At 53.7% G+C, this 14,015-nt stretch overlaps 1 protein-coding gene across 2 annotated transcripts in view; it reads left to right on the top strand.

Annotated features, from left to right (window-relative positions):
* Positions 1 to 14,015, top strand: part of SEPTIN9 (septin 9) — a 151,187-nt gene that overhangs the window by 31,493 nt on the left and 105,679 nt on the right. The window lies entirely within an intron of this gene.

Here is a 14,015-nt window from a genome sequence, read left to right as displayed (position 1 = left end):
GGGCTGCGGCGGCGGACATCGGGCCTGTGCGTCCCCGGCCCACACGGGGGACAGTTCTGGCAAGCCCTGCGTGCTGCTTAGTGTGCTCCTTGACCGTCCATGGGCCACCCTGCAGGGGCGGCACAACTGAGACGGGTGAGCGTGAGCGCAGAAGCCTCGCCCAGGCCCAAGGCCTCACCTTTCCAGGGCTTCGCTTCAGGCCCGGGCGCCTCTCTGGCCCTGCTGCCCCTGGTGTGCACGTGGGTGGCCCCCCACCATCCGCCCGGCCACCCCACCAGGGGCCAGGAGGCCTTTCCAGGTGGCATTTCACTTCAAGGCTGCAGGGCTCTGGGCCATGGTGCTGGGTGAGATGTCACAGGAGATCGTTATCTGATAACAAGCAGAGAAGTACAGCTTTGGGATGGTTGACGTCAGCATGTTTCCAAGCTCCGGGACCTTCCTTGTGTCCTGATCCAAGTGCAGGGGAGAGGGATGGGGCTCAGGTGAAAGTGGGCGGGGGGCTTGTGAGCCACCTAGAGGGGGTGGGCTTGGGCAGTGCCTCTGTGCTGTGTGTCTAAGGGGGGGTACTCCAGGGAATGCTCTGCAATGCCCCCCACCCCTGCCCCAGCTCCCACCTCTCTGGGGAGGAGTGAACAGAGGGGCCTGGGTTCGGGAAACCTGCATCGTCCACGCATGGGTGCCCCCCATTACCGCAGAGAGGGGCCGGCGGGGCCTGGGGAGGGAGGAGGCCGCAAACCCGAGAAGGGAGAGGGATTGGGCTGCAGAAAGCCTTTCCCCCAGAAGGTGGCACTGCAGGCCCTCGAGAGCCGGCCCCCGTGTCCACGCCACCGAATTTGCGGAAAGCGGCTGCCCGGGCGTTATTTCACTTCCCGTGGCTGCTCTTCTCCCCCTTCCCCGGCGCGGGAAGTGGCGGGTGGGGAGCGTGGGAATCCCGGTGAGGATGGGAAGGCCCCGGCGCGGGAGCCAGGACTCGCTCCGAACCCGGCTCAGGCCGCGGAGGTGTGGAAGCTTCCTGCTTCGCGGGAGGGGGAGGGGTCTCCACTACATCCTCCTCCTTCCCTGTTCGTGGATGGCATGTCTCAGTCTCTTTAAAATTTTTCCAGCTTTTTACTGTGAAAAATCTCAAACACACAAGAAAGATAAAAGAATTCTAGGGCCACCGCGAGATTCTGCCACGTCCGGGGGGCTCTGCCGGCTTCACCCGTGTCCCTCCCTCCGTCTGCCCACAGTCCCCGGGATTCGGGGATCCATTTCGGAATAAGTGGCTGATATCCGTGCACATCACCCTTCGAACACTTCAGCCTGCGTCTCCCTAGCTAGAGTCCGGTATCTGTTTACGGTTCTTTTTCTTTCTTTGAGGTAAAATTACTGTGCCACGGACTCCCAGACCGTAAGCGCAGGCTCCGAGTCTGGGCGCAGACTTCACCGAGCCTCACTCCCATCAGCGAGCAGAGCATCGCCATTCCTGCGCCTGGCCAGCCTCTGCCTCCCTCCCGCCGAGGGGCTGCCAGAATCGGGTTCCTTCCTCTATCGATTACTTTTGCCGGTTTGTGTGTTTTTTAGAACTATCTGCTGGCATAGTACTTTGTCCCATGATGGCTCAGCAGTGTTCGTTTCATGTTTCCAGTGGAAGGTTCTTATGAATAAAGCTGCTATGAGCATTCTTTTCTTTCTTTCTTTCTTTTTTAAGATTTTAAATTTTACCTCATCTCTACACCCAACGTGGGGCTCGAACTCACGACCCGGAGATCAGGAGTCGGGTGTGTCCACCCACGGAGCCAGCTGGGCACCCCCGCTGTGAGCATTCTTATGCAATCTGTGTGTGTGTGTGTGTGTACTTCCATTTGTCTTGTGTAAATACCGAGTGGAATTATTGGACCAGAGGGTAGGTAGCTATGAGTTTAGTTTTACAGGAAACTGCCAGATCTTCTCCTAAAGTGGCTGGACCACTTTACACACCCACCAGCCATGGCGGAGAGTTCCTGTTGCTCCACGTCCTCGTCAACATTTGGTGTCGTCACTCTCTAGGATTCTGTCCTTCTGGCACGCGGGTAGCTGTATCTCATTAGGGTTTCAATTTGCATTTTCCTGATGACTAACGCTGTTGAGAACATTTTCATGTGCTTACTGGGGACTCATCTATTTTTCCTTTGTGAAGGGTCTTTTCAAATCTGTTGCCCATTTTAAAAATGGGTTGCTTGGGGATGCCTGGGTGGCTCAGTCGGTGAAGCATCTGCCTTCGGCTCAGGTCATGATACCAGGGTCCTGGGATCGAGTCCTGCATCGGGCTCTTTGCTCAGTGGGGGAGCCTGCTTCTCCCTCTGCCTGCTGCTGTCTCTCTCTTTCTCTCCCCCTCCCCACCCCCCGCAGTTAAATACATAAAATCTTTTAAAAAATTAAAAAAATAAAAGTGGGTTGCTTGACTTTATTCTTTCTGGATACCGATCTTTGTATCGTAAATATTTTTTTCCTGCTCTGTGGCTTGCATCTTCATTTCTTAACAATACCTTTCGATGAGCAAAAGTTTGTAATTTTAATTTTGATGAAATCTAATGTAACAAGTTTCTTTCTTTGTGGTTACTGCTTTCTGTGTTCTTTATAAGAAAGCTTTGCCTGCTCCCAAGAGGTGAAGATATTTTCAGTGCTTTCTTCTGGAAGCTTTATGGTTACAGCTCTTATATTAGGTTTAGAAATCATCTTTTGTGTATGGTATGAGCTAGGGGGTTTAAGGTTTGCTGGTTTGTTTTTTCAGTATGGATACCCAGTTGTTGTAGCACCATTTGTTGAAAAGACATTGGCATACCTTGGCACCTTTCTTGAAAATCAATTGGCTTTGTGTACATGGTTCTATTTCTGGAGTCTATCATATTGTATTGATGACCACCCTGTCTTGATTAATGTGGCTTGAAATAAGCTCCCTCAATATATCCAAGCCATTGCTTTAGATGTTCTTTTTAATTTTTTTAAAGATTTTATTTTTAAGTAATCTCTACCCCCAACGTGGGGCTTGAACTCAAAACCCAGAGATTAAGAGTCACACGTTCTACCAACTGAGTCTGCCAGGTGCCCCTAGGTGTTCTTGCTCTTTTAAATTTCCTTATAAATTTTAGAAGTAGAGAGTCAACGTCTATAAAAATGCTGTGTGTGAATTCTGAGCTCGCATTGAATCTATAGGTCAATTTAGAGAGAATTGACATCTTAATGACACTGACTCTTCTGATCTTACAAACGTGGTATGTCTCCATTTTTAAAGGCCTTTTTCTTCAATCTCTGTCGAATTCCACTGTTCTGTAGTTGTCAGTGAAAACATCTTCATGTCAGTTGCTAAATTTACTTTTAACTATTCTATTTTTTGGTGCTGCTGTACATTGAGTATATATTTTCAATTTCATTTCAAATTGTTTATTGCTGGTATATAAAATGCACTTGACTTTTGCATATAAATCTTATATCCTGTGACCTTGTTGAAGTCATTTTTTATCCTAGGACTTGTTTTACTTATTTCTTCCTGATCTTGATTCCTTTAATTATTTGTTCTTGTCTTATTACACTAGCTAGCACTGCCAGTACAATATTGAATAGAAGTGAGTAGGCATCCTTGTCTTGTGCCAGAACTTAAGGATCTTAACTATAGATTTTCCAAATATACTCTTCATCAGACTGAGGAGATTCCCTTCTCTCTCTAATTTGATGGAGTTTTTAACATGAGTGGGTGTTGACTTTGGTAAATACTCTTTTTTTTTTTTTTAAGATTTTATTTACTTACTTGACAGAGATAGAGACAGCCAGCGAGAGAGGGAACACAAGCAGGGGGAGTGGGAGAAGAAGAAGCAGGCTCCTAGTGGAGGAGCCTGATGTGGGGCTCGATCCCATAAAGCTGGGATCACGCCCTGAGCCGAAGACAGACGCTTAACCGCTGTGCCACCCAGGCGTCCCTTCTCTTTCTGTATCTATTGAAATGATTATTTTCTCCTTTGTTCTACTAATAGGGTGAGTTAACAATGATTGATTTTTGAGTATTAAACCAAGTTTGCGTTCCTGGATAAGTCCCACTTGGTGATGATTTGTAATCCTTTCCATACACTGCTGGGTTTGATTTGTCTCGTTTTTCGTAAAGGATTTCTTATGTAGATCCACGAGGAATATTATTAGTGCGGTATTTTTTTGGTTAGTTTATTTCGGTAACGTCTTTGTTCGTGTTCTTTCGGCCTCATGAAATGAGTTCAGAAGTGTACCCTCCTCTCCATTTTTCATAAAAGTTTGCATAAAATTGGTGTTATTTCTTTCTTAAGGGTTTGATAGAAGTCAACAAGGAAGCCACGTGTCCCTAGAGTTTTCTTCTTGGAAAGTTGTTTTCTTTAATGACAAATTAAGTGCTTGTATTAAATACATTAAATGAATTTAGTATTAATTTGAATACATTAGAAGTGTTTGATAGAGCTATTCAAGGTTTTTACTTCTACTTGTGTCAATTTGGTAACTTATATTTGAAGGAATCTGTCCATTTCATGTAAGTTGTTGAACTCATTCGTATAAAGTTGTTCATAATTTTCCTTTATTATCATTTTAATGTCTGTAGGATCTTAGGGATAACTCTCCATTCCTAATATCAGTAATTTATGTTCTCATCTCTCTTTCTCTCTCTCATCAGTCTAGCTATGAGTTTATTGATCCGTAGATCTTTTTAAAGAACGGAATTTGGCTTTATTTTATTTTATTTTATTTTATTTTTTAATTTCCTTTATTTCTATCCTTATCTTCATGACTTCCTTCCTTTTACTTACTTTGATGTAAGTCAGGTCCCAGGCAGGAAACAGAAACCACACCACACCAGTAATCTGAACAGCAAAATGTAATACAAAGAATTATTAACAGGTAAAAGCTGGCTGGCTACTAAAAGGGTAAAACAAGACTCGGAGGAACATAGAGCAGCAAATAAAGAAGGAGCTACTTTAGAAGGAAACACAGGGGAAAGCTTTGTGACACTGGGTTTGGCAAGTTTCTTCGCTAGGCCGCCAAAAGCCCAGGCAACAAAAGAAAAAAAGATAAGTTGTATTTCATCAAAATTAAACACTTTTGTGCCTCAGAGGACACCTCAGCGGAGTGCAAAGGCCGTCCGCAGGGTGGGGGGTACTGTGTGCAAACCATATATCCATAAGGGATTAATATTTAGAATATATAAAGAACTCCTATAATACACCAACAAAAACCCAAACAGCCCGATTAAAAAAAACGGACAAGGGACTGGAATAGCCCTTTCTCGAGAGAAGACACACAGATGCCAACACGCCCAAGAAAAGATGCTCAGTGTTACTAATCATTAGAGACAAGCACATCAAAACAGCAGTGAGCCAGCACTTTATACTCATGAGGACAGCTGCTATCCAAAGAAGCAGAGAACAGCACGTGCTGGCCAGGTGTGGGGACACTGGAGCCTTCATTGGCTGCTGGGAAGGCAGTATGGCAGGTCCTCAAAACATTAAAGCTAGAGTTCTCACCCACTCCAGCAAATCCACTTCTAGCTGGATTCCCCAAAGAGTTGGAAGCAGACCCATGTGCAGAGTCGTCGAAAGCGGCGGCTGGCGGGCTGGGGTGAGGGGAATGGGAAGTTAGTGTCTGAGGGGTACAGAGCTTCGGTTTGATAAGACGGAAAGTTCTAGAGATGGGCAGTGTTGATAGTTGCACAGCGATGTACGAAATGCCACAGAAATGTATGCCTGCATATTGTTCAAACGGCAAATTTTGTGTTCTGGGGGTTTCACTACGCACACGCAAGAGAGGCAGCGGTAGCTCTGGGGCTGAGAACACCTGAGCAACCGGGAGCACCCACAGCCCTGTCTCCCTCGGTCTGGGGCTCGGGCCTTGCTGGAGAAGGTGTGGCTGCCACGGAAACCTGTGGTCTCCTGGTGGCAAAACGTTCTCCCCAGAGGGTGTCGACGGAGCTGGTCTGTACAAGCAGCTTACAGGGGTGGCAGGGAAACTTCTGGAGGGTGTGGGCAGGTGGCAGCTGGTCCACGGGAAATTTTCAGGTCTGGGCTGGGGGCTTCAGCTGGTGCACAGGAAGGGGCCTTCTGGGTGCTGGAAAACCTCCGGGAAGGGCGAGCACCAGCTGCTCAGGCCCCGGGGGAGCCGGGAAGAGAAGCCCCTTCCTCTGTGCTGCCCAAGGAGCCCTCCCTGCCTCTCCTCCCGCGCTGTGTGTCTGCGTGCGTGCGGAGGAAATGATTCACACCCAAGTGCAACCGGAGGGGGGGCGGTGTCAGAGCAGGCAGCCCGAGGGTTCGAGGAGCCCAGAGGAGGAAACGGGGGTGGGGGTGGGGACAGGAGATGAGACAGATACTGGGAGAAACGCCTTCCACACCTAGAAGGCCTGGTGGAGATTTCCGCAACGCCCAGGACTGGGTTTCAGTCGCATTTCTGAAGTTCAGTCTTGTTTCATGAGGCCCGGGATCCTTCGGGGTGAAAGGAAAGGAAGGAAAAGGACTTCCCCTGTGGGGTGTGTGAGAGTGTGTGTGAGAGTGTGAGTGTGTGTGCACATGTGTGCAAGGCTCTCATTTCCATTTTACTGTCTTCCTGACCACCAGGAAGAATGTCCGAGAACCTCCCCACCCTGCCCTGTGCTGCATGGGGTGGGAGGTGTGGACACGGGCACGCGGGTGCGCACACGTGTGCGCGCACACACACACACACACACACACACACACGCGCGCGCAGAGGCAGGGGCGAGCAGTCCTACAGATTGTACCTAGGCCTGGCAGGAAACCGGACTCTGGGAAACTTCAGGCCCCACCTTTGGCACAAAACTATGCTTTTTGTTGCTGTACATTCAAGGGAACAGAGAGTGGGGGTGGGGTGGGGTGGGGACAGTTCATGTGCAGAGGAGCCGAGCCTGCCCCGGCATCCTGCTCAGGGGGCTCCTGTGCCAAGTTCTGGGGGGCTCGCGGGTCGGGGGTGGTCCCACTCCAGGTGGGGCCTTCTGGAGTTCTGGGCCAGGATCATGGGGTCCCCATGGAAAGGAACCCCGCCCAGTGGCTCCCCACATTGGCTGAGGGCAAGTAACTGATTCAGTTGTCCGGACAGCCTGTGAAAATATGGGGTCCGGGCCTACCCCCCAAGCCCCAGCGTCTGATGAGGTGCTGACGTGAGCGGGACGGGGGCCCCCCGCCACAGGTGCTCTGGGGGCGCGGGGCTGCCCTGCCTGTGGGGCGTGGGAAGATCTGCACGTACTTGCGGACCGGCGAAGCTCGGGGTGAACAGCCGCGTGACCTGGCGGATGGGAAAAAATAGCGGATGCAGACTCTGGCTGCCGGAGGGAGGGGACACCGGCCTCTGGGCCATCCTTGCTCAGTCCCTGGACGGGTCTTGTGGCTGTCATAACAGATGACCAGAAACGCGGGGCTCACACAACAGGCAGTCCTCCTCGCGTGGTCCAGAGGCCAGGAGTCTGCAGGCCGGGCCCGTTCCTTCTGGAGGCCCCGAGGTAGAACCCTCTCCGAGCTCCGAGCTGGTCTCTGGTGGCCACCGGCCTTCCACGGCTGGCAGGTACCCCACTGCGGTCTCTGCCTCCCGCTCCCTAGGGCTGTCTCCCCTGGGCGTCTGTTCACAGAGCCATTCCTTTCTCTTACAGAGACCCCCAGCTGGTGGGTTAGGGCCCCCCCAATCCAATCCTCTTAACTCCTTCACATCTGCAAAGACCCCATTTACAAATAAGGTCGCTTTCACAGTTCTGGGCATTAGGGTTTCAATATACCTTTTTGGCGAACACAGCTCAGCCTGCAACAGGCTCTCTCTGCAGAGGGGCCCCCTCCAGGACTCAGTTGCAAGGGAGGATGTGGGTGGACGAGAGAGGGCCCCCGTGGTGGGGGGGTACCCGCATGCTGGGGCGGGGCTTGGAGCGAATCAGGGCAGGGGATGGGAGGGCGCTGCGGGGTTGTCTGGACAGGAGGCGCAGAAAGAGAAGAGCTGCAGGGATGCCCGGCTGGCTCAGTAGAGCGTGCGGCTCTTGATCCTGGGGTCAGGAGTTCGAGCCCCACCTTGGGTGTAGAGATGACTTGGAAAACAAAAAGCTACAGTTACTGTGTCTGAATAGTTGGAGGGTCGTCACATAGAATGAGGGTTCCTCCAAAAAGCACCCCCAGGACCAGACGCCTGGCAGGTCCCAGGAAGTGTGGTTTGACTCATTACATAAAGAGATTTTGCCCACAAGTTGGATTTTCTGACAGTGGAGCAGGCCAGTTCACAAAGTAGTGAGTTCCCCATGCCTAGAAGTATTCAAGCAGGGGCTGTGTGGAGACTGTTCAGGAAAGCTGTAGAAGGGACCTCTGAGGTTCCTGCCAAGACCAGGTGTCTGTTATTTGGCGAGAACTGAAATTTTGAGGTGTAACGATGTGGGGAACCTGCCTTGGCGGGGAGGACTCCTGCTCAGGCCCCACACGTTCTGCTTTGTCTTTACGACTGGGGATTAGGCCGGGCTTGATCCTACAGCGCTTCCCCTCCTTTGTCTTTGGCTGCCTCTGGTTCCTATGGAAACGGAGCCTCCACCCTGTGGCCCACCTGCCTGAGCCCAGACGTGGTAATTCAGCTCGGTGTCAGATGTGCAGATAGTCACACGTGTGGATGAACACATGCTTCTGTGTTGCACGTGGGAGCACATCCCCCCGCCGAGGGTCCCTGGTGTGGGGCCCCCGCATCTGCTGCTCTCCTGGGTCTGAGGCGGCGTTCAGGAACACTACTGATGCTTGCCATATGCCAAGCTCTGTTTGAAGCACGGACTAACATGTGTCGTACTTTTTTACCTATTTAGCAAACCTGGAACACTTGTCTTGTGCCAGGCACTGTTCTAAGCGCTTTACAAATATGAACACATTTTCATTTCAAGATAACCCTTTGAAGTAGGTAATGTTATCCCCATTGTATAGATAAAGAAACTGAGGCATAGGGGGGTACGGAGACTTGCCCAAGACCTCCTCTCCCTTGTGCACACACATGCACACACACACACATGCGCATTTAGACACACTCTCACACCTGTGCTCGATGGTGGCTGTTCTCCTCGGAGGTGAAGCGGGCCTTGGAGCGGCCAGGGTCCTGGTCAGGGTCTGGGTCTCACTCTGCCCGTGCTCTGCTGCAGACACTGGGGGGCATTCCTGTATCCTCACCCCTCTGGTCTGGCTCCTCTCCCAGGAACTGGATTTCCCCCAGAGCCCCTGCCCAGCCCAGAGGGAGGGCTGAATGCCCCATTCCTCCCTGCGGTGAGTGGTCAGGCTCAGACCCCCTCCTGCCAGCCCTTCCGGTCACCGCTTTGCTGGCTGTGGGGGCCACCAGGCTTGCCCCTGGATCCGGGCACCCGGCAGCTGTCCGGGAAGGAAATGACACTTGAGCCTCCGGGAAGCTTTGGAAGAAGCAGCTGTGGGGACGTGCGGCCTCCTGCTGCCATTTCTCTGCCCCCCGGGGACGGGCACGGAGAGATCACTGCTTGGACATTCCTACCCGGAGCGCAGGGAAGCACAGGCATAATGCCTGCTCGTCACACGTGCCAGCGAGGACTCGCCCTCGTCCCATGTGCTGGCCACCCACCCACCCAGCCCAGGCCAGTGCTGCCCACAGACACCATGTCATCGTCTCGCTGAGACCTGCCATTTCGCAAGGAGACCAAGGCCCAGAGATGCCAAGAAATTTGTCCCGATTCCCCCAGCTGATAACTTAGCTGAGCCAGGATTTCTGTTGAGGGGCCTGCGACTCCAAAAGCCCAAGTTCTTCCTACGACATCAGGCTCAGGACTGGATCGGGATGTTTTTCCACGAGCCGATTGTTTGGATGGTCTGTGCAGCTTGGCTCATTATAGTTGCTCAATAAAATGCTGAATGAATGGGCGGGTCCTCCCCCATTGACCGGCATGACTGAGAGCCCATGGCTTTGGCCCAAATGCCGGTCTCCGTTCCCTGGCCCAGCGTCTCCCTTTGGGGTATGTGACCTTGAAAACAGTGACCCTCTCCGTCCTGCCTTGGACAGCGTTTCTGAGTGGCGTCAGGAGAGCAGCTGGGGATTACCAGCGCCCTGTGGCTGGCGGGCTGCGCGCCAGATTCCTGGCACGGATGCGTGGGTGATTGTCAGCCACATGTGTGTGCAGAGCTGCACATGTAAGGGTTGTGCAAACGCCCCGCCCCCGCCCTCCGGCCCGAGCCCCCTGGGTGGCTGCCAAGACGCCGTTCTGGAACGTTGGCCAACGGGGGGTCTTGCCTTGTGTCCCGGCTGTAGTGGCTATTTATTTGTGTCACGGGGCTGTGTGGAAAGAGCCTGACCCTGGACTGTGGGTCACACGTGCGTCCCGTGCCCCTTCTTCCTGCGATGTCCTGGATGGAGACCCCCGCCCCTCGCACAGTGGCTGTGGCATCTGAAGGGCCTTCCGCGGTGAAGGGTGGATGTGGGCTGTGCAAACACTGGGGGCAGGGGGGGTCTAGAAGCACGTGGGCCTCTTCCTCCCGTGGCAGGGTTCTGTGTGTCCATCCTCAAGGGAAAACCAGCCTCTGAATCTTTGAGCGATGCAGGGTGGGTGGTGACTCCCTGCTGGTGAGGGCGTTCCTGGACCTAGATGTGATGCCGCGGCACGCAGGACTCTCCGCTGCACTGAGCAAGCGCGGGCTGCCCGCAAGCCTCCGCTCCGCAGAAGCGCATAGCATCCCGGCCCCGTTAGCTCCGCAGGGATCAGTGAACGCCCACCACGTGCCACACAGCTTCTCCCGAGCATCATAGGTACTGCACACCTGGCCTGGCCTCCAGTCTGGTCTCCCTGGCTTCTAGAGCCTTCTGCAAGGACTCAAAGCCACAGCCCCTGCTGCCTTTGGTTCTGTTCAGGGCCATACGGATGGACATGGGGGTTGGACAGGCTGAGTTCACATCCCAGCGACTCCACTGATCTCTGGGCCCCAGGCAGCCTCCTGCCTTCTTTGCACCTCTGACTCCATGGAGAAGTTAGGGGGATGGAGAGGCTACCACTCCTCCCCCTCCTCTCCCCTCCCCCTCCCCCCCTCCCCCATGCACTACCACCAGCACTATAGTTCGGTGCCCCCAGCGGCCCCCTCCATTCCTGTCCTCTCTCTGTTCTCTAAGTAGGGACCAGAGGATGGAGAGGGGCTGCCCCACCTAGGGGGGGGGGGCTCCCACCGGCCAGGCACTGAGCAGGCCCCTCAGTCTGCTTCTCTGTCCGCCTTTGGCCTGCTGGGGGCTGGGGGCAGCCTCAGGAGACACAACCCCGGAAAGGGGCTCTTGGACCAAGGGTCGGCCGTCAGGACAGAACCCTGGGGGGAGAGGGTAGGCGCCATGGGAGGGGAAGCTATTGAGACATTCGCTAGTGCTTTATTTATGACTTAGCATGTTTGCGGGGTGACCAGAGCATAGCTGAAGAAATTGTTGGCCAGAAGTCCAGAAGTGTCCGCTGGGTGGCTGGATCAGGCTGCGGGGGGAGCTCTCTGGGCAGGCAGACAACGCATGGGGGCAGGGGCTGACGTTCACTTAGCATCTGACATATGCCAAGCACTGTGCCCAGAAGGGCGGAAGGAGAGCTGGCATCTGGGCCAGCCCACACACCCCTGCAGAACCTTCCAGGTGCACGTGGGGAGAGGATAGGCAGGACTGAGAAGCAAGGGCCTGTGGACCCCTAAGGCACGTGGTCAACGAGCATCCGTCTGATGGTCTTCAGAAGGAGAGAGAAGGTGCGTCCACACTCGCAGGGCTGCATTCTGACACGGGCTCCGTTTGGGGGTCTGCCCCTGCTCCGATAGCTGGTGCGGCTCCCTGTACCTCTGTCCCCCCTCCGTGGACCGTGAGAGTGGTCAAACATGCAGCAGAGTTGGGAGCATTTTACGGTGCACACGTGCGCGCCCAGCACTCCGATTCCAGCACTGACGACGCATTATGCTTGCTTCATCACCTCTCTGTCCGCCTATCCGTCCTTCCATCCATCCGTAGGTCCACCTTATTGTTCCTTCCGGGGCATTTCAAAGTAAGTCGCAAACATCCTGATTACCTCCAGAATCATCGCCAGATGTTCCAGACTCACTTTCAGAATTACTCACCAACTGCCACTCCGGGTACTCGGCCGGGGCCGCTCCTTCCCCAGCAGGAGCGCTGTGGAGGGGCTTGGAGCCTGGGTTCCAATCCTGACTCTGTCGTTAACAGCTGCGTGGCCCTTGGCAAACCATTTTGCTTCTCTAGGTCCAGCTATAAACGGGCTTCCCCTGTGTGTTATAGGTAACGAGAGCTACCAATGACCAAGTTCCTATTTTATGCCAGACACTTACTGTCACTGATCCCTTCAATCTAGGGATTGTCGTTCCTAACATACGGGGGAATCCGTGACAGCTTGGAAAGGTGAAGTAACTCACCGGCCATCCTGCTGCCTGGTGACTGACCACCCTGGGTCTGCACCCAGCAGTCCGACCCGGAGCCCAGGCCTCAGCTCCTCCTGGTGTTCTGAGATCATGCTTTGTCCCTGAAGTGGCCAATTCTGTTCTGTCCGACACACAGCTGTTTGTGTTGGTGACCTCCTTCTCAACACAGAACTTTCCAGAACAGTCCCAGCCTACTCTGGGCATGTGTTTATTTGGTGTCCCCTTTGCCTTATGTTAGTGTTTGTCCTCTGTTAAGCTCAGACCTTTATTTTCCAATTTCAGGTACCCAAACAAGCAAACAAACCAAACCTTGGGTGAACTAGACTGTTCGTTTTGCTGAGACCACATTTACTGTATCAGACTCTGCCAGGCGCTCCTTGCCTTCAAGGAGCTCCCAGACCGGCGAGCTGATGAGCACACACCCTATCAGTCGGGGGGCTGTGTGGCTGTGTAACAAAGACTGAAACAACAGAGGCTTACACGAGAGAGAAATTCATTTCTCGTCTGCTTCCCCATCCAAGTGTAAGCAGTTGTGGTGGCCCAGCACCACAGGGACACAGTGTGCAGCTTCTTCGCTGCTCTACCATCCTCAATGGGTTGCTGCAGCTCCTGCCATCACGTCTGATTCCCACTGGGGGAGGGGGAAGAACAGGAGTGCTCTGAAAGTTTAACAGTTCAGCTCCCCTCTCACTGGCCAGAACCTAGTCACATGGCCACTCCTAGTAGCCAGGGCACCTGGGAAATGAATTCTTCAGATGGGCAACGATATGCCCAGCTGAAACTTTTGTCACTGTGGAAGAAAGTAGGTATCATGGAGGGCACCTAGGGTCTGTGCCACACACACCATACATCCCTTTGTATGTGCAGAGTGGTGGCCAGCCGTGTGGCAGGGACCACTCCCGGGAAAGGTGAGGCTGGAAACAGTCCCTCAAGGAGGTGACACCTGCACCGAGCTGGAGAGCAAGACAGATGTCTCAGGTCAGGAGTGGCAAGTGTGTGGGCACGCGTGCCGCCAGGTGCCTGTGCTGAGGCTGGGGCAGACCAGGTCAGTCGATCATCATAGCTGTCTTCTCGCTGAGCTCCGAGCAGCCCCGGAAACCTGCCCCGCGTCCCCCCGGTGGGCAGGCGATTGGCTAGGCCTGCCCGTTGAACCCCGTCGGCCCCCGCTGTTTTGTGAGGCAAGGGGGCGGCGTGGGCGTCTCACCGGCCCCCAGAATGAATCAGCTGTGGCTGTCCAATGGCATCAGCTAGCGGTGGGCGCACCCGGTGCCCGCTCCGCGTGCGGTCACGTCCTCTTGGTAGCTTGAACTCGGCCGCGGTGGGGCCGTTTCCATCATGGCAGTTGGCAAATGTGATAAATCAGGCATTTCCCCGCCACTGGGCAGGTCGTAAACATTCCCCAGCGCGGGCCAGTGCGCCAGCCCTGTCTTTCATCCTTTCTTAACCAAAGTCTCCCGCGAGGTTTGAGCGCTGATCTCTGTTTCAGTAGGGGTTCCCACTGCACAGCACTTCCCTCCTTTTAAAGATCTTGCTCTGCCTAGGGGTCACCATTCTGAATGTCAGCTCCTCCCGCTCAGAACTAAGGTCGCGGCGATGAGTGGGAAGATTAGGGAGGCCCTCGGGATCCAC

The sequence above is a fragment of the Ursus americanus genome, chromosome 23 (assembly GCF_024610735.1).
Source record: "Ursus americanus isolate L20-20 chromosome 23, mUrsAme1.1.p, whole genome shotgun sequence".
NCBI classification, from domain to species: domain Eukaryota; kingdom Metazoa; phylum Chordata; class Mammalia; order Carnivora; family Ursidae; genus Ursus; species Ursus americanus.
The sequence above is the reverse complement of the archived record's forward strand: the minus strand, read 5'-3'. Positions and strand labels throughout refer to the sequence as shown.